This window comes from Tachypleus tridentatus, chromosome 13, assembly GCF_004210375.1.
Source record: "Tachypleus tridentatus isolate NWPU-2018 chromosome 13, ASM421037v1, whole genome shotgun sequence".
NCBI lineage: Eukaryota > Metazoa > Arthropoda > Merostomata > Xiphosura > Limulidae > Tachypleus > Tachypleus tridentatus.
This window is the reverse complement of record NC_134837.1, coordinates 148,023,918-148,051,497: the sequence shown is the minus strand read 5'-3', so window position 1 is coordinate 148,051,497 and position 27,580 is coordinate 148,023,918. Positions and strand designations below refer to the sequence as shown.

The following is a 27,580-nucleotide window of genomic DNA, read 5'->3' as shown; positions in this document are numbered from 1 at the left end:
TTGAATAGAGCTAAATAGAAAAGGATTTACAATGGCTAATCATGCGATAAAAATATTAGGATAAAACCGTTACTAGCGACATACAAATCATTGTTATTCTTTGACTAATTTTTATTGCATTTATGTTTCGGTTGAAAATTTTTTAATTGTTAAATGTGATTTTTTTATAATTAATTGACTCATGGAAAGTAATAAGACATGCAAACACCCACAGAAAAGTAATATGTTTACTCTTACCACTATTTTTTGTAGCATTAGTTAAGAAGGAACTGTAATTTAAAATTTATTTAACTTGCGGTACACGTATACTTAATTTTCCAATGTTATATGGTTTATTGATTAGACTCGTATAATTCTTAAGTATTGTTATATTTTAATGTTTACTGGTTTTGAATTTCAACTAATTCACGGACAAAATACCAGCGTATAAATCAGGCTTCATTTACTGAAATATAGGCCAGGCGTGACCAGGTGGTTAATGCACTCGGCTCGTAATCTGAGGGTCGCGGGTTCGAATCCCCGTCACACCAAACATACTCGCCCTTTCAGCCGTGGAGATGTTTTATTGTATCGGTCAATCCCACTATTCGTTGGTAAAAGAGCAGCCCAAAAGTTGGCGGTGGGTGGTGATGACTAGTTGCCTTTCCTCTAGTCTTACACTGCTAAATAAAGATAGATGGCTAGCGCAAATATCCGTCGTGTAGCTTTGCGTGAAATTTAGAAAAACAAAACAAAAAGAGAAATCTAAAATTGACATAATAAAAATAAAGCAGTTAGTAAACACCGCCCAATGACATGTGGGATTTGCCGTCAAGTCTCCCACCCTACACTGGCACAGCAGAATGTCTACGGAATACAATACTAGAAAATGGGTTTCGATACTTGTGTTCGACAGAGGACAGATAACCCAAGACAACCTATTGTATAGTTTTGTCGTTAAATACAAACAAACAAAGGGAACAAACAAATTTGCCGTCAATTTATAACGCTCCTACGACTGTTAATGCTGATAAAGTGAGCATGTTTGATACAGAAGTTATAAGTTTAAATAATCGGTATAGATTTGTGCTATATTAATTATACCTAACGTGTTAAAAACTTTTTTTATCTTTAACCTTATTTTTAACATCGTAATACATTCTAAAGCAACAACGCACAACCAAATCAGTAGGTTATGATGTAATTTATGTATAATCATTGAATTACTCAACCTCTGTGTTTTAACATTGGACTAATAATTATCGTCCTGTAATCTATGATTACAAACAAAAGTGTCCACTAATCAACAACATGCATTACATAAAATAAACTATGAAATTCTTCTAGAAACAACAAGAAAGTTGTGTTACTGAGAGGCTAATAGTCCTTGATTGGTTTTCCTACTATTATTCCACAGCTTATGTTTCTAAGTTGTTGTTTCTATTCTTTCCTAAAGACGTGATAAGTTTACACTGTAAATCAAAGGATCGAATATGTGCTAGATTTTCTGTTTAAAACAACATCGTCTTACATTTTAATGTTTTTATAGAATTTCCATAAAACCCATTCCACTTTAATAATAGAATATTTCAACAAATGTAAACATCTAAATGTGAAATTACTCGCATCCCTAAGCCTCGCAAATAATAATAAGAGTAATTTCATAATGTCGTGTCTCCCAAGCATCTGAATTTTAAGTAGGGTTCTACATTCAGCAAACAAACGTGGTAGCTCGCAAACATTACCACAGCTTCAATTTTCTTTTTGCCTTTTAACGAGTATTCCACCACTTCTCAAACCCTACTCTTGTGACGTGATCTCGTTTCACGAGGTATCAGCTCACAACGAACGTGCGGCCATTTGTAGTCAGTCGGAACGTGGATGAGTACGAAGTAGTATAATCGGCATTACGTCTCATGAACGTTACCTAACAACGTAAGTTATCCTGTTTTTGTTCTTATCTTTATGACCTAAAACCTTTAATATTTTAATTAAATTAGTGTAATTGGTGTTTTTGGTATAAATGTCATTACTTTACAGCGTCTTAAACAAAATGAACGAAATATGTCTTGTACTTTTTTTCGATTAATTCAACAAAAGAAATATGACTGTTCGATATATGTAATAATATTACTTCTTTTAAGCTGAAAACTATAATCCCTTAAGTCAGACTAAGGCGAATAAATGTTCTATCGTGAACTTGAATGACCATTACTTCAAAGTAACGGGTCATAACTCCAGCTCTAGTGATTCAAAGATAGTTGCGAAATAACTTGATAAATTCAGCGTGAAAGATGAACACTTGTATATTAATGTTACCATGGTTAAACAGTATTTCACGAAAGAGGTAATGTAACACAAATTTGATAAATTCAGCGTGAAAGATGAACACTTGTACATTAATGTTACCATGGTTAAACAGTATTTTACGAAAGAAGTAATGTAACACAATAACTTGATAAATTCAGCGGGAAAAATGAACACTTGTATATTAATGTTACTATGGTTAAATAGTATTTTACGGAAGAAGTAATGTAACACAATAACTTGATAAATTCAGCGGGAAAAATGAACACTTGTATATTAATGTTACTATGGTTAAATAGTATTTTACGGAAGAGGTAATGTAACACAATAATTTGATAAACTCAGCGTGAAAGATGAACATTTGTATATTAATATTACTATGGTTAAATAGTATTTTACGGAAGAGGTAATGTAACACAAATTTGATAAATTCAGCGTGAAAGATGAACACTTGTACATTAATGTTACCATGGTTAAACAGTATTTTACGAAAGAAGTAATGTAACACAATAACTTGATAAATTCAGCGGGAAAAATGAACACTTGAATATTAATGTTACCATGGTTAAACAGTATTTTACGGAAGAAGTAATATAACACATTCTTCGACGGCATGAGAATTTAATTAAACAATTCTCATATGATCGTCTGCATTCTTTCCCAAAACTACTTCTCAAACTAACGAACCGATGTAGTTCAAATTTTAAAGGACTTTTTTATCCGTGAAGACATTCGATGGTCGACAAGAAACAATTTACGACGTTCTCTTCAATAATCTGTTCTCAAAAAAATTGTCATCTAATCTGTACTTTACTTTTGTATTGATAAGTTAAAAATACAAACTATTTGTACAAGTTATTTGTTGTTCAGAGAATTTATCCAATAAATTCAAGAGAGATTCCTTCCATCTCTATCATTATCTTTTGTTTGTAGCGTAAAGAACTTTAGTTTTAGTGTGTTTAAAATCTGTTTCATTAATTTGGTTTCATGTTTCTCTCTCTTCTTGACCCTTGTTTTCCTTACTTGTAATTTCCTCTCCGTCTGGTTCATCCTCATTGTATATCAACATAAACTGAAATTTTATCTCCTCTAATATTTTTATTGCTCTCGACCAAACCGTATGGTTAGAAACCATTAGTGTAATGGAGACTGTAATTGACAAACCAAGGGGTTGGTCTTACCATATTAATCCTACCACACGTTCTGCCTTCATCTTCCTAGTGCCTATATCTGCTGAGAATAACAAGCTGTAAATTGACCTAGAGATAATTCAATAAAAGGTAACAACTCAGGTATACTGCATGATAGATAGGTAATTGTTGGAAAGACTGCTACTTTCCTTTGTTATTTCTTCACACATCTCTACAACTAGCAGTCGTTTCATGAGGAACTTTATATGATAAGACAGGCAGACAGAGACGTTGTTCACGTTAATAAGATCCGCCGTATGCTTGAATCTGTAGGTTTCATGTGCGTTCTATAATGTCCCACGCACGCTTAAAAAAACTTTATTGATGGTATTTTGCTACGACTTTTCATGCAAAGAGAATACAAAAAAGGGTGAAAACACAATAAGCTCAATTATAAAGAGCAAAATAATACATAATGCAAAATTAATGTTTGTTAACTAGGTTGAAGTAAACGCTGAACGAATGTTTGTACCAAAAACTTTCATTTGCATGGTTTTTTTGTTCTAATTTTCAGTAGTTTCCTTATTAAGAAAAGTACAATAATAAATAGGTTATTGTCTTTCTTAGATTGTGAAAATATATCGACGGAAAATTCCAAGAATTAGAAGTTTATTTTCTTTTTTGAAACGATAAACACATTTTATATATATTGCTCTGTTAAATAATGAAAAAACACATTTTTTTAGAATTATACATAAAGATCTGCGCAAGAAATATTAAGAAAACAATTCCAAAATAATAAAGAAGAGTATTATGAAGTTATGTTCAAGTTGTTTTAAACAAGTGTGAATTTAAAAGGACACCACATAATAAAAACAGATGTATAATAAATAATCATTTCGTATGATAGTTCTTTAGTAGTTACAAAAGCCACTGTTCATTGAGATCAATTTTATAATGATGTAAATCAACCAATAATCTAAGTAAACTATGCTTCAAAGTTATATTGTGATAATTACCGTATGTTTTGGAAACTAGACGTTGGATTTGAATTTCAACTTCCAGGAGCATAAGATATTACAAAAGTACTTAACATTGACTGAGAAAGCTATGAAGCCTTTTCATGACATTTCAACAACATGATCATAGCAAGAGTCACAAAAACCTGTGTTTTTGTCACAAGTTTAACTCTACATAAGATAATGAAGATTAGTTTTCGATAGATGATCTCCCCGATCAGTCTGATGTCTTATAACTCTAAAATAGAGTTTCGAAACCCGTGGCGAGCAGAGCATGGATAGTCCATTGTATGCTTAACAATCGTTACAACTAAACACTATCATGAAAAGGTTTCTCGTCAGAGTTGATTACTAATGATTTATATTTCAATACCTTAAATGGTTTTTGTTGGATATAATTCAAGAGGAGCCATACATCAGATCAGATTAATATATAATCAAGTGTATATGTTTTTGAGTCGAAGTAACTTCTCAGTAGTTAATGTTTCAATTTTTCCGTTTAATATCACATTTTAGAGCATTCTATGTGTAAACTTCATTTGTTGTTCTGTATATTACAAATCAGCTCTATGGCACAACATGCTAGAACATTATTTCCTTAAGTTTGTTTGTTTTGAATTTCGCAGAAAGCCACTCGAGGGCTCTCTGTACTAGCCGTCCCTAATTTAGTAGTGTAAGACTAGAGGGAAGGCGCCTAGTCATCACCACTTACCGCCAACTCTTGGGCTACTCTTTTACCAAAGAATAGTGGGATTGACCGTCACATTATAACGCCCCCACGGCTGAAAGGGCGAGCATGTTTGGCGCGACCGGGATGCGAACCCGCGACCCTCAGATTACGAGTCGCACGCCTTAACACGCTTGGCCATGCCGGGCCACTTCCTTAAGTACGAATTATAAGCGGAAATAGCTTATATTTGTTGACTTTAATACACAACTGAGCGACTAAAAACGTTAAATAACAAGAACTAAACAAGTGATAAAACTTTAAATTGTTTTATCACAGAGCCCTCTAAAATAAAATATATCTGGGGGAAAAAAGTTACAAAAATTATAGAATAGAGATTAATAAATATTGTTACTAATTTAACTAACTAGATTTTACTATTTTCAACGTTAACCTTGATAACGTGAACAAGAATAGTATCAACCAAACTACTGTTATGTGCGTATTCTAAGATCCACGGCTCGTGTCCCATTGACGCAAAAACTTATTCCCGTAATTTGGAGCTGTGGTCGTACTATAAGAGTAGCGGTGAAAATCAGTTATTTGGTTATAAACGAGTATTACTCCAAGAATTTGCGGTGGATGCTTTTGACTAGATGTCTTTCCACTAGCCTATGAATTAAAAAGTAGGTATGGCTATGCTCAAATAACTCTTTGCATAGCTTTGCCCGAAAAGTCTGAAAAATTAAACTACTTTTTATTATTTTTGCTTCTTTTTAGAAACTAAGCTTGGATTGTAATAACAACATGACACTTGTTTTTTCGTTATTTTTAAGCAATGAACGGAAATAAAGTCTCTCTGGAGAATAATTCAGTGCAACAATTTATACTGTAATATAGTTACTGGTGGTTATTTTTTCACTTATTTAATGTATAATATTTTAAATGAATTCAATTTATCTATGCTACGGTCACAACGCGACGTTTCTATTGCGCTTATAATTCACAAAATCTGAATTTAATTGTACTAATTAAGCAGCATATCAATAAATGATATGAGTATATGAGAGATTTCATTACCTATGGCGTTTCGTTTTCCTTAGTTTCCTATACTATTTTAAAAAAAAACATCATAGCGAATAAATTTTTTTCAAGAGAAACATTGAGGATTCAAATTATGACAAGATGTCTTCCCTCTGGTTCTAAATTATGGATGGATACGTCTAAACGCTGTGATATTTTACCTTTATGTTCAGCCGATATGTCGTATGAGTTGTTCAGATGAAAACTACAAAATATCAAATAATTATTTTCAATCCGATTTTATGTTAATAATAAGAGGAAAGGGTATTTCAGACAAATGATATAATTAGGAGTGATATTCAATATCAGTTATGCACAGTGCATCACAGAATCATATAAAAGGATAGCAATTGCAATCACTAATTAATTTTTGCGCTAAAAGTACGTATTCTTGTTTTAATGTGTTTTTCACTTTTATGCTTTAAATATTTATGTTCCCAGAGCTTGTTATTTACTTTTACTACAGCAAAACAAGAAAAACGGGGTGACTAATAGCAAACACAAATAACGAAGGATCCATTGGCTAGAAATTTACTTGATTTATATATCACTTGCTTTCTAGTTAATTTAGTCATTTTATTAGCGCGAGACCTCCCTGTGAATAAGAATACAATACGGTCACTAGAAGTAAAGGGACTAAACTAACGAGGCTTAATGTGTTTCTTAGATATGTCATGTTATCTTTGAATAAATGGCATGTTTTTCAATAAAAATGTTTCATTAAAATAAAATTCGGTGTTTGATCCTTGCACTGGGCATCGTACCGATAACCCGTAGTGTTTGTTTTGTTTTTGTTTGTTTTTGAATTTTGCACAAAGCTACTCGAGGGCTATCTGTGCTAGCCGTCCCTAATTTAGTAGTGTAAGACTAGAGGGAAGACAGCTAGTCATCACCACCCACCGCCAACTCTTGGGCTACTCTTTTACTAACGAATAGTGGGATTGACCATCATATTATAACGCCCCCACGGCTGAAAGGGCGAGCATGTTTGGCGCGACCGGGATTCAAACCCGCAACCCTCGGATTACGAGTCGAGTGCCTTAACCACATGGCCATGCCGAGCCTTCATGGTATTAGTTCGCAGTTTTAAACTTTAACAAACTAGTTACAGTCTTTACGTTAAATTATACAGTTAATGTAAACACTGCATGGTTGTTGAATTTTGAGCAAAGCTATTACAGGACTATCTACACCAGCTCTCCCTAATTTTGAAGTAAGAAACAAAGGAGAAGACAGCTTGTCATCATTACCCTCCGCCAACTCTGAGGTTACTCTTTACCAACGATAGTGTTATTGATCGTCACATAACGTTCCCACAGTTGAAAAGGCGAGCACGTTCCATGACAGGATTCGATCCTACAACCCGTAGTGAAAGTTTGTGCTTGATAAACAACGAAACGTTACATTAGTGTCACAACACTCTGTGAAATATGAACGGCTTGTTTCATTGATAATGTGTAGTCCCCACAGAGCTATTCTAGTTTCGTTTCAAGTAACTTATATTTTATAAATATAGCTTCTTATGAGCTTCCGAATTTGTAAGAATGATGGATAAACTAGTAAATTTTGTATTTTACACTTTTTTTGCGAATATGTGTCAAAATAGAATAGTCTTGCAAACCAACAACCCTACAATTTTTACATGCAATGCTAACATGTTGTTTTCTGTAATATTTAGCGTACGTTTACATATATATACTTATAGTTTTTATTATTTTCTCTTTACAACAAGGCTTCTCTTTTTTCTCAATAACACAAAATGTGGGAAAACAACTTAAAATTGTCATACACGTTGAAATCTTGTGAGGGGGTTTTATTGGAAAATTTTAGCTCAAAAATCAATAATTAGATGCCATTCTATTTGCAGTTAGCTTGGCGACATCTGTGAAGTGGCACTAGAAGAAATCCTAACCAACTAAACTTGTGACTTCAATGATAATTTTGTCAGTTGTACCGAAATTTGCGTATATAACATGACAAAACAGTTATTTCGTTACTCACAAGATCTAAAATCTGTTATACCATTATATAATTATCTTAGCTATGTACCAGTTTAGACTTTGGATCTAAAACGTCCTAAGCATAGTAAACAATAAATGTTTGTCGTAATCCACACAACTGCCTATTTCAAAGTTTTCAAGTTCACGACCAATGTCTCAGATGTAACGCATTTAATTTCTGGAGCTTAGAATTTCTATATGCACGACATTTGAAACAAGAAATATTTTAGCATATAAATATATAAAATCGTAAATGAAAAACAAATCATCGTACGCTCTTTTGTTTCTAGATTTCACGGTACTAAAATGTTTGAATGCCCGTATTCTTTTAAAATAAATAACAGCAAATAGAGGACAGTAAATCTGGCTTTGATTTCCAGAGGCACTTGTTGCTAGTTGTGGTCACTTTTAGCACAGGCAGAACCCTGTGTACTTATAATGTTGTGTGTGTTTTATAATAAAGCCATCTCGGATTATCTGCTGTGTCCGCCAAGTGGTTTGGTTTTATTTTGAATTTCACGCAAAGCAACACGAAGACTACCTGCGCTAGCCGTCCCTAATTCAGCAGTGTAAAACTAAAGGGAAGGCAGCTAGTCATCACCACCCACCGTCAACTCTTGAGGTATTTTTTACCAACGAATAGTGGGATTGACCGTATAACACTCCCACGCCTGAGAGAGCGAGCATGTTTGCTGTAACGGGGATTCGAACCGGTGACCTTCAGATTACAAGTCGAGTGCCTTAACCACCTGGACAAGCTGGGCCTGTCCACTGAGTGAAATGGAACCTCTAATTTTAGCGTTGTAAATCCGTAGACTTAAGATTACTCACCGGGGGACTATAAAAAATTGGAGAAAGACTAATAATAATATTACGTTACCATACAAGAGTGTATTATTTTATTACACAATAATACAATAGTAAATGGTAACCTTAAATACTATTGAATTGCCACTTGAATGGATTTATACATTAAAGTATTGTTTGTATAAATATGTAATTAATGACATAATGCAAGTTATTTTACGATTTCCGATTAAATTCAAAAAACGATCTTACTCGGTTGTGATGAGTACTGGTTTGAGGATTAAGCGATTAAGTTAAAAAAAACAACAGGAAGGATTACAATTACACCCATAAATGTATATATATATAGAGAGAGATGAAAAACAAACAGATATTTCACAATAAAAACGGTAGCTTACAGCAAGCTGTAACTAACTATGTGATAAAACCCGCGTTTGGAAATAATGCTTTATGAATTCTTAACTGTACAATTGAAGAGTAGCCCTGACGTTAGGAAGCCAGTTGGACTTAATAGTAAAGAAAATATATGGATAGAAACAAAAAAATGGAGAAAAACTATCTTTATTTTTATACTAATATTCTAGAAATAAAATCCTGCGTTTTACTTATATATTACATACATAGCATACCTACTTACAACAGAGGGAATTCCCAGATGATACACTGACATATCAGGTTGTTCCACTTGTTACCATGGCTACGAGATGAAGATATCTTCATTTTGATGAAATGGCGGCTGTTTTTTTAATTTTTCCATATATATGTGCGATTTCGTTGCCAACGGTTGAGGACAAGATAAAAAACAAGTCGAGCCCACGAGAGAACTTATATTCGAAAGCTTGTTAGATTGCTTGCAATATTCGTATAGAAAATCTTCGACGCGTAATTAATATATACTCATTGCAATGCATTATTTTCTTTAAAAACCAGCATATTTAGTAATAATTAATAGCGCATAAGTTTGTTCAAAGTGCTTCGCTGTTTATGAAAGTCCTCAGCAGGTGAAGGAGTAGCTTTACAGACTTACAACGCTAAAATCTGGGATTTGCCTCTCTTCGGTGGACATAGTGTAGACGGCCTATTGTGTGTGACTTTGTGACAAAACAGACGAAAAAATTGTCTGAAGATATTAAGTGCTTCATATGGACGGCTATAATTACTATCTTATGGAAATATTCGAAGATGTTCTGCAACAGAAACTATTATCTGATGCATAAACGATAATAGAAATGAATATGATACCAAATAACAATCCTGTATAAAAACAATAATTCCAACATATTATAACATATAGACATTCGCTTCTCTGTAATGACCTTAATACTAAATAGTTTAAACTCAACAGATGATTTTTATAAGCCAAGGATTTTTACACCCAGGTGGCTAGACCACGTTCGGCGACGGGGATTCGAACTCGCGACCCTCATATTTGCGAATCGAAAGCCATGATCATCAAGCTATGCGAGGCCCAAAAGTGTCATCATGTGACACAGAAAACACGTTTCTTAGATTTCACTTCATAAAGTACCTTTATGCAGTTCTCTAGTAAGAACGAGAAAAGATCCATAAGATCTTAACACATTAAAACAAAGGGATTAGTTCGTTTTTCCATTTCCTTTCAAACTTTTTGGCTCCAAATTGGCAGTTCCGATATTTAAGAAACTTCTTTAATTTTTCTCTTGTGGCCATGATACAACTGTAGTTATGTTTCCAATGGTTAGATTTAGACTTCAATTTCCATTAAATAGCTTCTTGTTTGCTCAGCTTGAGAGCTTTCAGTTCTAAAATTAAATATCGAGTCTCTTCGATGGGCACAGCACAAATAGCTCACTCAACTGATTTCTGCCTAAACACACATTTTTCGCATAACTACTCAATAATTATCTGCGCATGTTATGAACTAGATGTAAGATAGTTAGTTAACACCACTCACTGCCAACTCTTGGGTTACTCTTTGCCAACGAATAATAGGATTAACCATCAGATTATAGTAACCCACAGCTTAAAGGACGAAAATATTAGATGCCTGATCGAGATACCCAAAGTTCATCACTCTATTCTTGTTAACCCAATAATCACCCCAGTGGCATAGTGGTATGCCTGAGAACTCTCATCACTAGAAACCGGTTTTCGATACCCGTGGTGGGCAGAACACAGATAGCCCATTGTACACCTCTGTGCGTAATTCCAAACAAAGAAACAAAAATCAGCCCCATAATTTTAATCAATATAATTGCATTAACATTTGTATTCAATATATAAAAAATGGTAGTTTTTAAACTATACTACTGTCGATGATTCTTATTATATGGTTGAGTTATTTATTGAACACAGGACACTGTATGTGTTGTTTTATAATGAAGCAGACTTCGCAAGTGTATGTTACATTCTATTATATATTGCACTTGTTATTCTGTATGTATATATATGCAAATATTCTCGCTTAAATATACCTTCTGGCCTGTCGTGGACTAACAGTATCGTTATAGTTTTGTATTAGAGTCCAAGAATCTATGGTTAGCTTTTCAAACCTAAACAACTACGATTCGTATTTTAGGCCTTGTGTGTGTTAAAGATTTCAGCTCAAATCACACTATTCGATTAGAGTAGTTGAGTATTTGGCGGATGGTACTGTTAACTAGCTGCCTTTCCTCTTGTCTATCAGTACAAAACTTGGAACGACTAGAGACAGGTAACCTTTAAATAGTGTTGATTAAATATCTAAATCAAACAAATCTAGTTCTCTTAGCTGTTAACTTAAGACTTAGGGTTAGTTTTTTCTTAATTTTCCAAAAACTCAAGCGTATTGAGAAAAATCAGAAGGTAGTATCTGGCAAAACATCATATCATATCACGAACACTATCGTTTATAATGAAATAAAAATGTGTAAGGTAAAAATATAATAATATACAACATTTTCTGAAAATTTTTGTCCGTTCGTAGTTCTAAGCCTAAAACTAAGCTTTTATGTAGTATATTTATGTAGATAATACGTGTATATATAGCAGTCCAAACCTCCGTTGATCTGATGGTTTTTCCAGGCAGTTTTCCTTGCACTGCATGTACTGATATCAACAACTAAAGTTACCATAGCAACGAAACCAAGCGGTTAGGGCCAGAAACAATGCGAGAACAGTTGATAGAGTGAATATGTTAATAAATAGTACATCAAAAATCGTGAATTTCACTCGCTTATAATCCGAGGTAACTGACTGACACAATTAATTAAATCACTATACGTATAAATAGCATTAACTTATAATTGAAGTGTATAATTTTTAACAGGTATTTCTAATTAAGCTTTTGTTCATCATAACCATAACATGACAATATTAACATCATACCTATGTTAAAATTCAGGTTAGCAATACGTCTCTAATATGACTTTAGACTTTCAGAATAAGATACGGCAAAAAATCTAATGGTAAAAACAAAATACAATAGCAATTGTCATAGGAATTTACTGTTATATCGTATTGCAATAACATACGTGTATCGTTAACCACTTCGATTGATGTATTAGTTGGTAACTACATTTTGTATGATTTTATCAACTATTCCGTGATACGATTTAGTACTTAAATCACTGTGATTGTTGCCGTTGCGTGTTGTATAATGTTTTATAGTTCAATGTTATTTATGAGGTTTTTGCTCTGTAGCTATACAACGTTATAATTTTGATTTAACAATCCAACCGCATACCGGTTGACGTGTCAGGCTGCGATCGAAAGGTTCACAGTTTGCGTCACGATACATTAAACACATTCCTTACTTTTAGCTTGTGAGCGCATTATAAGAAATGAAGAGCAATCTCGTTTTTCGGTTCAAAGCCAAACCAAGCCCGTATTTTCGAGAGCGCCTTTGATTGGCTGTTTTCTTTCAGGGTCAGTGGCTCAAAATTTATGAAGATCTGTACCGCTGAACCGTATTACGAACGCTGGTGATAATATATCTAAGTACCTCTCACTACTAAACCTGGTAAACTTATGTAATCTACACGAAGGCTGTATGCGCTAGCCGTTCCTAATTTAGCTGTGTAAGTCTAGAGGGAAGGCAGCTAGTCATCACCACCCACCGCCAACTCTTGGGCTACTCTTTTACTAACGAATAACGTCACATTATAACGCTGAACCCCCACGGCTGAAAGGGCGAGCATGTTAGTGTGAAAGGCATTCAAACCCCGCAACCCTCGGAGAACGAAGATATAGTGTTACTTTTATTTTAAAATAGGGTAATTATGTGAAAATAAGATTGGTGCTATTTGTTTTCAATTAATATTTGTGGAACTGTTAAAGTAAAGAAAAAATAATGTTGATAATGAAAAAAATAGAACTTTATATCGGTTGCTTGTTTATTTGGAATTAAGCACAAACTACACAATGGGCTTTCTGCGCTCTGCCCACCATATTTATCGGAACTCGGTTTCTAGCGTTGTAAGTCCGCAGATATACCGCTTTGCCACTGGAGAGGGGTGTTTATATTGAGAAACTCGGCATTATATACTCATGGTCCGAAAAAAAAGTCACTCACGTGTACGAGTGAACTATTGCTACGTGCATGCAGTAACTGCATGATGTAAGTACGTGTTTTCCAAGCTACCTGACCGTATTCTACTGAAAACGTAATGTGGGCTTCATCCGACTCTCAAGAACCATATCAATAGTCAAGGAGGAAGAGAAGTTAAGGTCCAGATGTACCTAATCCTCCAAGGTCACATGACTTAATAACGACCAAACGAAACAAGAAAGAAAAAGAGAGATAAAGCAACTGAAGCATAGGAGACTCATGTCACATGAAGTGGCGTTCAGGTCAAAACTAGAAATACCTTCTATATAGTATAAATGGCACATCTGTTGAGACTAATTTATTAGTTCGAATACTTTTTGCTTTAATATTTCATTTGAGACATGTTTCACTTAGATCTGCAATCAAACCCTCTACGTATCCATAATTCGTGCTACAGATATTGAAAACTAAATTTGTCTTAGTTGTGGATTTGTTTCTATAAAGAAGATGCTTTTAGGGGAAAATTGGGACGAAAATCAATCCTGACTAAATCTAAATAGAGAAATATGAATAAGTTTCAAGTATTTGCTTTACTGCACTTTAATAAATGAAAACGCTTGTCAGGGATAGGAACTATTGACAGAAGCATCAGTTACTAACCCTAATACAACAAAGATCTCTAGAAAATGCATGCAAGCCGAGAATTCTCCAGTGAGTCAGTCGTCAGGCTTCCGCTGAAAATGTATAGCGTTCTAATCCTTCATGGCTGAGGGACCATCAAGTATATCTTTCCTTGTCCTAATCCATGCATTTCTTATCAGTCCAGAAGGACGTTGGGGACCACCCTTATATGAATATATATTAAGAGCCTTTTGCATTTTTGAAGACGAAAGATGGAAGACTTTCAAACGTCGTCCTCTACACTGTACTCATCAGTCTTTTGTTCGTTGTGGCTAAATAAATTTACTATAACCTTTAACTACTCTTGTATTGAAACATGGACTATGCACAAAGTTACATTGTTTCTTGTGGAACAATTATCTATTCAGAGTTTACCCTTGTGATAAACTAAGTGTACTGCACATTTTTTGACAAATTATGAAAGTTTAATCATACAGTTTTTATAATTTTTGGATTATCTATTTTTGTTCTATTTCATTGTAGCAGATTTTAAACCGACCTAATATGCATTTCTCTAAGAACACTTTATATTCACAAAGAATTTCATTAAAAAAAATACAAGATTGAATATTTTTATAACCTATTAAATTGTTTTTTAACAATCGTGAGTTGAAATGTATTTATGAACAGCGCCTAGTTTAATCATAATTACAAGAAATGCTTACTGAAACCGTGTTTATAAGCAATGCCCAATTAAACTGTTTTTGTATATTGCTTGTTAAATTGTGTTTATGAACAATGCATAGTTAAACAATATGAGCAGTCACCCCTTGGGGACAGTGGTAAGTCCACGGTTTTAGAACGCTAAAACAGAGGGTTCGATTCCCCTCCGTGAGCACCGCAGAATAGCCTAATGTGGCGTTGATATGAGAAACACACACACTATATGGGTAATGCTCAGTTAAACTGTGTTTCTGAACGTTGCTTATTGAATTGTTGTTTTTACCCTTTTCCCATAACACAATCTATTCAATTCATTTAAATTGCTTATAGTAATGTATAAAATAATGTCAATAATAAATAATATGCAAAAGTTTCTTTTATGAAATATTGTTTCAAATATCCTTGTTAAACTATATAGCTTGCAGGAAACAATTAATTTTGAATGTCTTCACCTTTAGTCACATTGAATGATGTTTAAAAACATCGTTTTATGTACATATGTGTATGATACAGCTGTTTTTCAAAAATAATGATGGATAAATGTCAACGTTTCTAGCTAATTGTCTATAAAGCAATAGCTATTCATAAATAAAGAAAAGATAGGGAAGCTAATGAGGTTCTAATTATTTTCGTATTTTTTAAGGAAGTTTAGTTCCTCACAGTATAGAGCAGGCAATCAATGTGATTCTTTTGTTTCACTTTTGAGTAAAAAATAAGTAAATATTGACAATATTTATTTTATTCTTATTATTAACACGATCTATTTAATCAACATAATTTCTTTTCAAAAAACATAATAATCTGGATAAAAGGACAACGTTTTCAATGTTTAAAATCGATATATCTCTAAGCTTAAGTACATAATTGACATTTGTTTTGGAAAGCTTTCAAATTATCACTTAATTTGCCTTTATCTGACCAAATTTCAAAACTTTTTTTTTGCAAAAAGTAAATAAATAAAGCAAAGTAAATTAAAATACAAATATGGTACATGACAAACATATTACAGATTGCTATCCATTAAAATAATTACGAACTGCTTAAACTGAATTACTTATTTAAATCATAATAAAATTATATTAATCCGGTTTCTAGAATGGAATGTTCAAAACAGTACTTTATCCTTAACTTTAAATTTTAAATTTCAGAATATGTAATCCTTCTTTAGAGTTAATAACAGTAGCTGAAAACATTAAAATGGTGGTTATATATCAGTCACTTAATTTGAATAAACTCGTAGGTCAAAAAACAAAATTTATTGGTGCTAGCGCCATCTATTGTATATACTTTTTATTGCATGAAGTAATTTCTTTCTAAACTTAATTATTACCTTAAACATCAATTTAACTTGCAATATTTTTATTAATGAATAGAAACGCTATACAAATAGGAGAAATAAAGTAAATATTCGAAATTAATTTTAAAAATAACAATTAACTATTAAGTACAAAAACTGGTTATGGAGAGAAAGCAATGCACATTTCGTAACCAAAAATACTCGTTTCACTGTCCCTGTTAAATTGGTGTATAGAAAATTGAGTTCTTAGAGAAAAACCACATTATACTCAGACATATTGCACTTTCTAAAATATATAGTAATATAAACGATAAAAGTCAGAAATTTGAGCAGCAAAACGTTTTTGTGTCAATTAAGAAAAAATTATATCAAAAAATAACTGAAATAAATAATATTTTGACGATAACTTTAAAATATTTCAATTACTGCCCACTGCGCACATGTTCCAATTTAGTTTAAAGTAATTTGTAACGATTATTACTATACGTCATTCCTCGCACTTTGACTTGTGTATTTTTTCTACGTGTGAATTGGATCATTCCACTCTAAACTAAAGATAGGTAGAATAAAATACGTAAATTATCTCGAAAAGAAAATTTTGAATAATAATGAATATTTTCAAAACACGCTAGGTACCACTTACTGCGTCAGTAACTGGTACAAAGCTTTTCTATCTTAAAATAAAAAGAAATACAGAAGATCGAAAATGTATAATACTCCGTTAACTAAACATAATTTCATGAAGACTGCGTTCAGAAAGATTATTGTAATTCAACCAGTATATTGTTATAAGACCAGTTTATTGTAATAACTGGTAATAAGACCAGTATATTCGTATATTAAATTTTAGATTTTATAATGATTTTAGTAATACTATGCTGGCTTTGAGTGGTCTCGTTTTAGTAGAAAACTGTAAAAAAAGAATGAGTAACCATTATAAAATAGATTTACATGGATAATTCGTTAGTGTTTTCCCTTGTTTCTGTGTATTTAACTGAATGAATAAGTAAATTATCAGGTGGACTGTTTTTTGTTTTCATTAAGAATGTAAAGTTTTTGTAAGATTCTACCTTTCTCAAAGTTCTAAGAAACATTTCTAGTAAATTTATTTATTGAAATAGTGTACCTAGTGTATTACATATTAAAAAACAAGATAGTACATCCAACTTTCCATCTTTGGAAGTTGCGAATAGTCGTATATTTTATAGTAAATGATGTGAACAAAAGCTGCCTTCCCTCTAGTCTTACACTGCTAAATTAAGGACGGCTAGCGCAGATAGCCCTTGAGTAGCTTTCTGCGAAATTCAAAACAAACAAAACAAAACTGCGAGTTTAATTAGATACACATCTTGTACTAATGTAATAACACATAAGGTTCATTTAGTCTTACTAGACTTAACTTTAAAATCTGAACGAAATATATGTTTAATAAAGCGAGAAATTGACAAAATATTTTTATGGAAACTCAGTTCTCCTAAAACAACATGGTTTATGCCATTATTATTTCAAATGTGCAGTTTACTTCCTAGAAACCAACTTTATCATAATAGAATCTAAAAGAACATCTTTGCATACACTTGCCAGGAATTTGTTTCTTTGCATCTGGATAATTCTAAGATGCTCTTGCAGTTAACAATTTTGAAGTTTAATTGACAATTACTGTAAGTAAAAAAGGGACAAGTAAAGGAAAATGTCAGTGTTGCTGTGAGAAGTTATTTATCAAACTTTCAACCAAGTCCTTGAGTAGCACTAGTGATGGCTACACTATACGTGGTCGATAATAATAAACGAATACCACAGAATTTCAACTGAGGTTCCAAGGGAAAACTACACATAAATCATATCAAATGCTTAGAGAACACTAAAAATACCAGGCATTAGGAGGGATGATATTTATAAAGAGAGAGACGTATATATTTGAAGCTTTTGATATATATATATATATTATATTTTCTCAATCCAGTAGATTTTGCCAATATTTCACGAGTCGGTACATACTGTTCTTATAGATAAGAATTATTATCATTTTATCTTTTGTTTATACGTCACTGACGTGCAGTGAGTTCTACGCATTTATATTTCATTAAAAAAGATTGTTTAGTCGTATTTAAAATGAAATATGGTGCAGTTTAAAAACTTCGTTTCCCGGGTGAAAGAACTGTCAAGATAAGGTATGCATTCACCATACTTATGAGGATTCTCACGTCACTAATTATGTTTCAGATCCAAGCTCTCGTTATTGAATTTAACGATTGTATGAAAATGAAAATTAATGCCGATAAAAGAATCTTGCTAGTGAAGCATCTTGTAACTCGCTGGACCTTCAGCAAAGGATTTCTTTGGTAATTGCCAGACAGTTTTTACTCGTTCAAGGGGAAAATCCCATTAGCAAAAGAAGATTAACAGTGCGAATCTGTTATTTACGTAAATCCTGAACTAAATATTTTGTTTTAAATTGTTTATCTATCTTATTGATACGTATTTACTTAAATGTTCTTATGTAGTGGAGGTCCGGCATAGCCAGGTGGCTAGGGCGCACGACTCGCAATCCGAGAGTCGCGGGTTCGAATCTCCTTACATTAAATATGCTTGCTCTTTCATCCATCGGGCGTTATAATGAGACGGTCAATCAAACTATTCGTTGGTAAAAGAGTATTCTAAGAGTTGGTGGTGAGTAGTGATGACTACCTGCATTATCTTTAGTCTTAGACTGTTAAATTAGGGGCGGCTAGCGCACATAGTCATCGTGTAGCTCTGCGCGAAATTCAAAAACAAACAAACTTATCCAATACATGCACGGGTGTGTATGTGTCAAATAATAATGTATATAATTTTCTATATTTGATTTCAGCCGTTGTGTTAAAGAAGTTTAATTTTATATCTGAGAGTAGCTTCTGTCACACAACTACTGAGTTATGTGTATCTAATTACAAAGTACTGTTTTGTCATCCCAGTTTATGCATCAAGTTTGACAAAACATCATGTGAAACTGTAAATTTCTCCATAATTATTTTATTTCTTCACATGTCTTAAACCTTTAAAATCTTTCACACTTTACAATGTCACAGTGGTGAAACCAAGCTTACTGATTTTTAGTACTTCACCATATGAATATTGACATATGAATATTTTTACACTAAACCCACTTGAGCGGTGACTTATGATAAATAAAAGGTAGATACGAAATGGTATCTTTTTACATACCTTTGATTTCAAATCCATAATAAGCAAAAAAGAATTTCTCAAAATACTACAAACTACTAAAATCTCACCCATTTATAAGGGCGGTGATTCAAATAAAGTGAAAAACTATTGAACAGTATCTATTTTATCTGCATTTGTACGTATTGTTCAACGTGTTCTTTATAACAGAATTTTTGTTGTTTTTTTTTACAAAATAATAATGTTCTAAGTAGCTCATAATTTGGTTTTAGTTAGCACAAATCAACTGAAAAGTGTCTATTTGCAATTACAAGAAATATTATCAAGGCTTACGAAGCCAAGAAATCTGTTTTAATTTGCGCGTTAAACATTGCTAAGACATTTGATAGCATTAATCATGCAGTTTTACTTTTTAAACGTAATTATTATGGTCTACGAGGTAAAATGTATTACATCTTAAAGTCGTATTAAAAATTATAGGTAATGTTTTATTTCAATTAATGGTAATAAGTCTAATTTCCGTAATATTCATTGTGGAGTTCTTCAAGGCTCAATAATTGGCTATATCTTGTTTATTACTTATGTCAACGATTTAATATCTGTATATTCAAAAGATAGTTGCTACCCTTATGCTGACCACCTGACCCAGCAGATTCTCTTTATGAGTGTTACAATACATCGAATGATGAACTGCCTTCTATTGTCACTTGGTTCATTAAAAATTACCAAGTTTCAAACAATCGTAAGTCATATATCAAAGGAACAGGTTAATGCTGATTTGAAAGTGAAATGAAATACTTTATCATGATTGGTTGAATTAGTATTCTTCCAGTTATTATTTAGAACAATCTTAAACGGTATAAACAAATAGAAATAACTTCCAAACACTTAGAATAGTATATATTATGACATGATGTAAGAAAGTGTTTCCACTTCAAGCAAGTTATCAAATTTATTACACTTCCTTTTATAAACAAATGACTTATTGCATAAGTGTATGGGGCACAAATTTCTATGTATTAAGACCAATCTGTTTGGCCTGGCATGGCTAGGTGGTTAAGGCACTCGACTCGTAAACCGAGGATCGTAGGTTCGAATCCCCGTCACACCCACCATGCTCGCCCTTTTATCCTTGGGGGCATTATAATGTGACGGTGAGTGATGATGACTAGCTGCCTTCTTTCTAGTCTTGCACTACTAAATTAGGAACGGCTAGCGCAGATAGCCCTCCTGTAGCTTTGCATGAAATTAAAAAAAAAAAAAAAACAATCTGTTTATTAGAAAAGAAAGTCTTAAGGCTAGTGATTGGTCTCTCATATAGAGCATCTGTGACCAGCAAACTAATTATCAAGCCTGTGCTTCGTAATTCGTTTGTATTGCGAAGAATATTACAATATTTAATCCTGATTTAAACTTGTTAACTTTATCTGAAGAAAGTTTTAATTTCTTCCAGTAAAAAAACATTAACTCTACATATGTCCACAGCGTACTCACGTTATGTTTTGAGCTCCAAATATTTTTATTATTTGGATCCAATTATTATAAATATAATTCTATTATATGATTGGTTAACTCCCAGTACCAAGTTATTTAAAATAAAATGTCCAGTTATGTATATTCTAATTAATGTATGTTTGGCTCAACATATGGATAATTATTGTGTATAGTTGTTTTGTATTTATATTGTTTTTTTTAAAGTCACTTATACATTATGTAAGCAACTTTTTGAATAATTAAAAAATTGTGAGAGATATAGAAAAAAGTTCTTGTGAACAAATATGTTTTTATCAACTCCTCTATTGCTACATAAAATGTTTAACTCCATAATACATATATATATATTGTCTTACAAACTTTGATTTGTGTTCAACCATTTTACGTAACTGTTGCAATATTTCCTGCAAAACGTTTTTCCTTTCTTAATTATTGGAACAATATTTAATTCTAACAAAACGACTAAGTTTGTTAAGCCTATATAAATATAACAGTACTGTCTGTTGTACGTCCATGTAACTACTTCACAGGATGTGAATAAATCTTCACAAAAAATGGTATGGAGGCTCATTAGGTCCATGTGGGGGTATATACAAATTTTTAGTTTTGCGGTTTTTATGGGTGTTTTTTGCGCTTTCGTGTTTTCTACCATTACCTCATCACCCCCACCTTCTCTGCTGATGGATCTTCACCAAATATGGTGTAAAGGTTTATTGAATCCATGCAGAGATACATGCAAACTTCTGGTTTTACCGTTTTGTGTTTTGTAATTTGTATGAGTGTTTTCTACAATCACATATAAGGGAAGCAGTTTTCATGTCTTGAGGTAACCTTTCATTAATCATGAATTTACATAACTTCCGCCCAGAAGACGGGTTATCCAGCTAGTTATTATAATATAATAAAATCACCATAAAGACACAACGTTGAAATCTATTTTATCCAACGACGTTTTGAGCAACTGCTATTTGTCAGACTTATAAATGAAAGCCAGTCAAAAAATTTTATTCAAAACGAAGCTAGACAAATTAAGCTTTTTTCTACTTCAACGTTGAATTTTCACAGTAATTTTGTCTTATTGCGTTCATCTCCCAAAGTTGAGCAGGCATCGGTTATTCTTATGAAATTATTTGTTATTTATGCAAGTACCTGTACAGAAACTAACAATATTATATTAAAATTGGTTTTAGTGTGCAAATCAATAAGTCACCGGACAACCACAGCCTATATAAAAGTCAATGGAACAGCTTGTATCAGAATTACATTTTGACATTTCGTATGTACTGTGATACTACCGAAATTGATCGTTTTTTGAAGATGCGTAACAGCCTTTTCAGATGCAAAACATTCTTACACTCAGATAATGAAAATGCGTTCAGGTTGTAAAGTTAGAGTTTATAAAGTGGAAATATCTTTTGTACTTCGTATCACTGGAAATCAGAGTAATGTGGATTCATCTTGGGCGCTCAACCTATCCAGTAAGGGAACAGCAACACGTTTACACTAACCTTGTTAAACAAAATACGGCATGTTTTAACAGGTGAGAATGTATTATCAGAGTAATGTGGATTCATCTTGGGCGCTCAACCTATCCAGTAACCTTGGGAACAGCTTGTTAAAACACGTTTACACTAACCTTGTTAAACAAAATACGGCATGTTTTAACAGGTGAGAATGTATTATCAGAGTAATGTGGATTCATCTTGGGCGCTCAACCTATCCAGTAAGGGAACAGCAACACGTTTACACTAACCTTGTTAAACAAAATACGGCATGTTTTAACAGGTGAGAATGTATTATCACAAAGATGAATACAAAATGCCATCTACGCATCCAGGGCTGCAGGACAAAGTCATCCATGTGCCCTAAGCAGCAGTAGACATTGTAATTCAGATGGATTTCTATACGAAAATGTTTTTATTCGGAATATTTTAAAGTAATCTTATTCATAATTAATTAATATTATAATAACAGTAATATGTGTATTACTGTAAATCACATCCTTAAATCTCAATAAATACTGATGTTATTTAAATTATTAACCATCTATGTGTGATATTTCATCACACTTAGGCCCGGCATGGCCAGGTGGTTAAGGCACTCAATTTGTTATCAGAGGATCGCGGGTTAGAATTCACGTCACACCAAACATGTTCGTCCTTTCAGTCGTGAGGGCGTTATAATGTGACGGTCAATCCCACTATTCGTTGGTAAAAGAGTAGCCCAAGAGTTGGCGGTGGGTGGTGATGACTAGCTGCCTTCCCTCTAGTCTTACGCTGCTAAATTAGGGACGGCTAGCACAGATAGCCCTCGAGTAGCTTTGTGCGAAATTCCAAAACAAACAAACAAACAAACGTTTCATTTGGAAGCCCACTGAAGGTGGCGCTTAGTGAAGACAGGATGTGTTACACCAGAACATGCGTACCTTATGCTCTGACGCCTCACAACACAAGCGATGTGTTCCAGTTGGTCCAACGGAAAGCGATAATATATCATTGTAAGGAATTTTTTCCTTGTTACTGCGATGTGTTTATCGTTCTTTCAGTGTAAAGCGTCTCAACAGCTACGTAAAATATTCGTTTTCTCAGAACTACATAAACCCATCCGCATAGCCGTATCATTATGCCTGTCTTCCCAACAGCTACGTAAAAATGTATTTTTCTCTGGCTCAATATTATTCTCTCACAGTTTCATACAAGTCTTTCTTTACTTCGCTAATTTTGCACTTTCCTCATTCAACGGTACTCTAACATTATGGCTTAAAATTCACGTACTTTTTCAAATTTTCTTGGACGTAAAGCGACTAAGAGTAGCAAGGAATGAATAGGAAGTGGAATGGAAAAGGTTCAGGCAACTAAATAATGTTAACAAACCTTTGTTAAAGAAGCGCAATCCTTAATGGAAGAAAAATATTGGAGGTAAGTTTATAGCTGTTATTAGTTGTACCGTATTTATTCTAAGACGCAGCCTGTTGTTTTTTTGGGGGTAATGAAAATTAGTATAATATAAGCGATGCATTTGTAATTAGAACAACTTAAAAAACAAAATATTTTGGCCATTCACCCAAAATAACTTCAGTAATAAATAGTAATAAAAACAAAGTGCTACTAAAGAATCCCAGGCTTGTTGCCTGACTGTTTTCTACAGATAAAGGATAAACCAGTTTATCTTAGGATTGGATTGATAGTGCTTTATTAGGGACTTTTTGGGAGAATATATATATATCACAATTGGTTTGAAACAAAGATAATTTTCTCAGCGAAGAGTCATAGTAAAAAAATTAATAAATTCTGTGAAGTTGTGAATCCAGTAGTTTATCTGACACGAACACTTAAAATTTTGTATGTTTTAAAAAATTAAAACATTCAATTGCGTTGACTTTAAATCTTCCTTTTACAGTTTGTTGAATATTGATACTTCCATTTTGAGTTTACTTTCTGTTTATAAAAATTATATTATTAAGGAATTTTTTTTTAAACAGGTAAGACGTTTCAGTCGTTTGCTTGGTTATTCTTAAATGCAAACAAGAACAATTAGAAAGATTACACACCTTCATTCAACCCCTTCTTATCGAAATTCTTTGCATTTACATTAGATAACGTTAGATTACATATTCAAAATCTCAGGAAATTCACCTCAGATCCAGAATGATCAACGATCTGGATCAATTTTTGTAGTGTGACGAGTCTCAACATTAATGTGCCCGTGAAATGTGGCACACATCTGATCACATTTTACAGAGTTATTAACCGAAAACCGCGAAAGTGCCCGATATTCCCATATAAAGAATGCTTCAAAGTGATTTAGAATCCGGATGCGGACCAAATTTGTGGAGAAATTTCCCATAATAACTTACAATCTTGTGTAAAATGTTCTTACACATCGATCTACTTGCTTTCGAGATATGCACGCGGAAACGCAGGCAGACACCGACCCGACTGTAGTACCCCTCGCCCTCTCTCCAGGAACGAAAGTAAACAACAACCTTAAGAATGATTGCACTAGCAGTTGAAACGTCGAGTTTGTTTTTAAAATATTCTTCCTTAGCTTAAAAGCTGTAATTTTTAATAAAATAATTTCTTAATATCACAGTAATAAAGCAACATTTCATCATTAAGAGAATCCTTAAATTAAACATTGTGAAGTATGTTAAGGCCATCTTTGGCCAAAGTATGTATAGTTTTAGTAAACGTTCAACTGTATGGTAACACTGGAAAATATTTGTTTAACCCTAAAATTATTAATACGGTCTGAGCCTTATCGAATGTTTAAACTTTTTTATTTCTAGTCTATTTATACTTGCGTGCCCATGTTTTGTTCGTTACAAGATCGATAGTAACATATGGTTAACACACAAAAAATGCAGTAAATGTGATAATTAGTCTAAATATACTGATGGAACTTTCTAGAATTATCATCAACAAATGATTAAACTGATGTAGTTCCCCGCTGGGACAGAAGTTGGTCTATGGATTTACAACGTTAAAATCAGGGGTTTAAATCCCCTCGATGCGCCTTTGAATATGGTAGAATATACATGAAATAATTTAGTATTCTTATCACTCACTGTTTATTTTTATCTCACATGAATGTATAAATATTTTCTCACTTGTTTGTTTTAAGATAGCAGCACGTTTAAAAAAATCATGGTTCACCAAGTTTGGTAATATACATGATACAACTCGTTTCCTTATTATTTGTTTAGATGTGAATATGGCCACATAATTGGAGGGTCAATCACACTATTCGTTGGTGAAAGAGTAACCCAAGAGTTGGCCGTGAGTAGTCTTACACTGCTAAATTAAGGACGGCTAACACAGATAGCCCTCGTGTAGCTTTGCGCGAAATTTCAAACAAACATGTGAATATCGTGGTTAAAATATTTTCGGTTTTTATTACAAGCCAAAAGTATTTCCTAACTCTTTGAAATCCCCGATACAGGTAAACTTCTAAAGTGGTTTTTTGTTTTTGAAAATTGAATTTATAGTTATAGTTACCGAGAAAATGTTACAATGCGATACACTAGAAACTCGAGTTTGTGCTTATGTCTAATGAAAGCGCCATCTTCAAACACATGCTGAAACAGTAGTTGCTCTTTACGGTGTGGTGACCGAGTTAATATTTTGATCAACTGTTAAAGAAGCTTGTTTTTCACCACATCAGTAACCACTGTTAACGTAACTGCCAACTCTAACGAAAGGCTAGTAAGTTTTGTTATTTTTGTAACATTACAAAACAGTTGTGTCCAATAGCCTTAATAATCAAAATATTTAGTATTAGAAGCAGAAAGTAAATTAACTGGGTCGTTTGTTCACTTGGCAAAAGCGTCAGTTTTTCGTTATTCCCTCATGTGAAGGGGCCTGGTATGGCCAAGCGCGTAAGAAGCGACTTTTTCGTTACATAAGTTGTAATAATTTTTTAAAATATAATTAACACGGTTACTTTATAATTACTATTTCTTAATTCTGAGAATAGCAAACTAACCTACACAATTTCCTTGATATTAGTTAAACATTCATCAAAATTCATTACATTTGATTTCAGTTTCTTTCATCTGAGTAACTCCATTTTCTTTCTTTTAAAACCAAGTACAACTTTTAAATATATAAATAAAGAAATGAACTCATTGACCGGAACTGCGGAAGTTTAAATTAATACTTTGCTTTCAATATCACACGTGGCTCGTAAATGAAATACGGTTTTCGCAGCTAATTTTATTTGCTTACTTAAAATTATCTCTATATATTCCATATTTCTTAGAAACTTTGACTATACTTACATCGGCCCGGCATGGCTAGATGGTTAAAAGAATGGACTCCTAATCTGAGGGTCGCAGGTTTGTATCCCCGTGGTGCATTATAATGTAGCGGTCAATCCCACTATTCGTTGGTAAAAGAGTAGTTTAAGAGTTGGCGGTGGGTGGTGATGACTAGCTGCCTTCCCTTTAGTCTTACACTGCAAAATTAGGGACGGCTAGCGCGGATAGCTTTCGAGTAGCTTTGCGCGAAATTCAAAACAAACAAACACGCTCCTTGCATTGCACGTTCAACACAGTTTCCTTTCAGCAAATATGTATCTAACGAATTTCTCGTAACTTATTTTCAATAAAAACGTTCCTTTATGTTGCTATTGCTACAAAAGGTTACTTATTAGACTTGTTGAGTAATCTTTAGACGTTAAAACTAAGTTATCAAAACTTGTAATAATAACAATTGTCATTGAAGCAACTAAATATACGTTAGATAAACAAAATACATTTTCTTGTACCTTTCATGATAGCCACAGAAAGTATGCTGTGTTTTCACAGTTGTACTGACTTAGGAATGATCAAGCTGGTCCTTTACATTCTTGGGAGACTACATTTGTTGCTAACGCCATTTCCTGAAATAACGTAAACTTAGAAGATGACAGTCAGGGTTCATCCTTCCATTACACGCACAGTGTTAGTAAATGAACGATACAGTAAGTGAAGAATCCATCCATTAAATTTTCCAAATTGACTTTCTCAGATACGACAGATTAGTTGCGTTCTCTGAAAGCCACTGAGAAGAATCTATATATACAGTTACTATAAACGTCGCCTCTCGCTCTTTTTTTTTTTTTCAAACCGATCTAGGAAATCTACTAAAACGTTTTTCAGAATTACGCAAACTTCTTTCTAGCTAAACATTGTTTTGTTTTAGTTTGAGATTCTGCGACTGAATACTTGAAGAAAAACATTAACTTCGATAGCATTCACTCCCTGTCTTCTCATACAAAAAGATCACTTGACATAATAACCATC

General features: G+C 33.2%; 1 protein-coding gene across 3 annotated transcripts in view; it reads left to right on the top strand.

The window, feature by feature from the left end:
• The window catches only part of LOC143238084 (uncharacterized), a 178,178-nt gene that overhangs the window by 93,891 nt on the left and 56,707 nt on the right, over nt 1–27,580 (top strand). The window contains exon 1 of one of the 3 annotated variants that reach the window (XM_076478019.1): nt 1,790–1,914. The exons of the other annotated variants lie outside the window; for them this stretch is intronic. The gene's annotated coding sequence lies outside the window, so the exon portion shown is untranslated. Of the gene's footprint in view, nt 1–1,789; nt 1,915–27,580 lie in introns of those variants that run through there. 3 annotated transcript variants of the gene reach the window in all.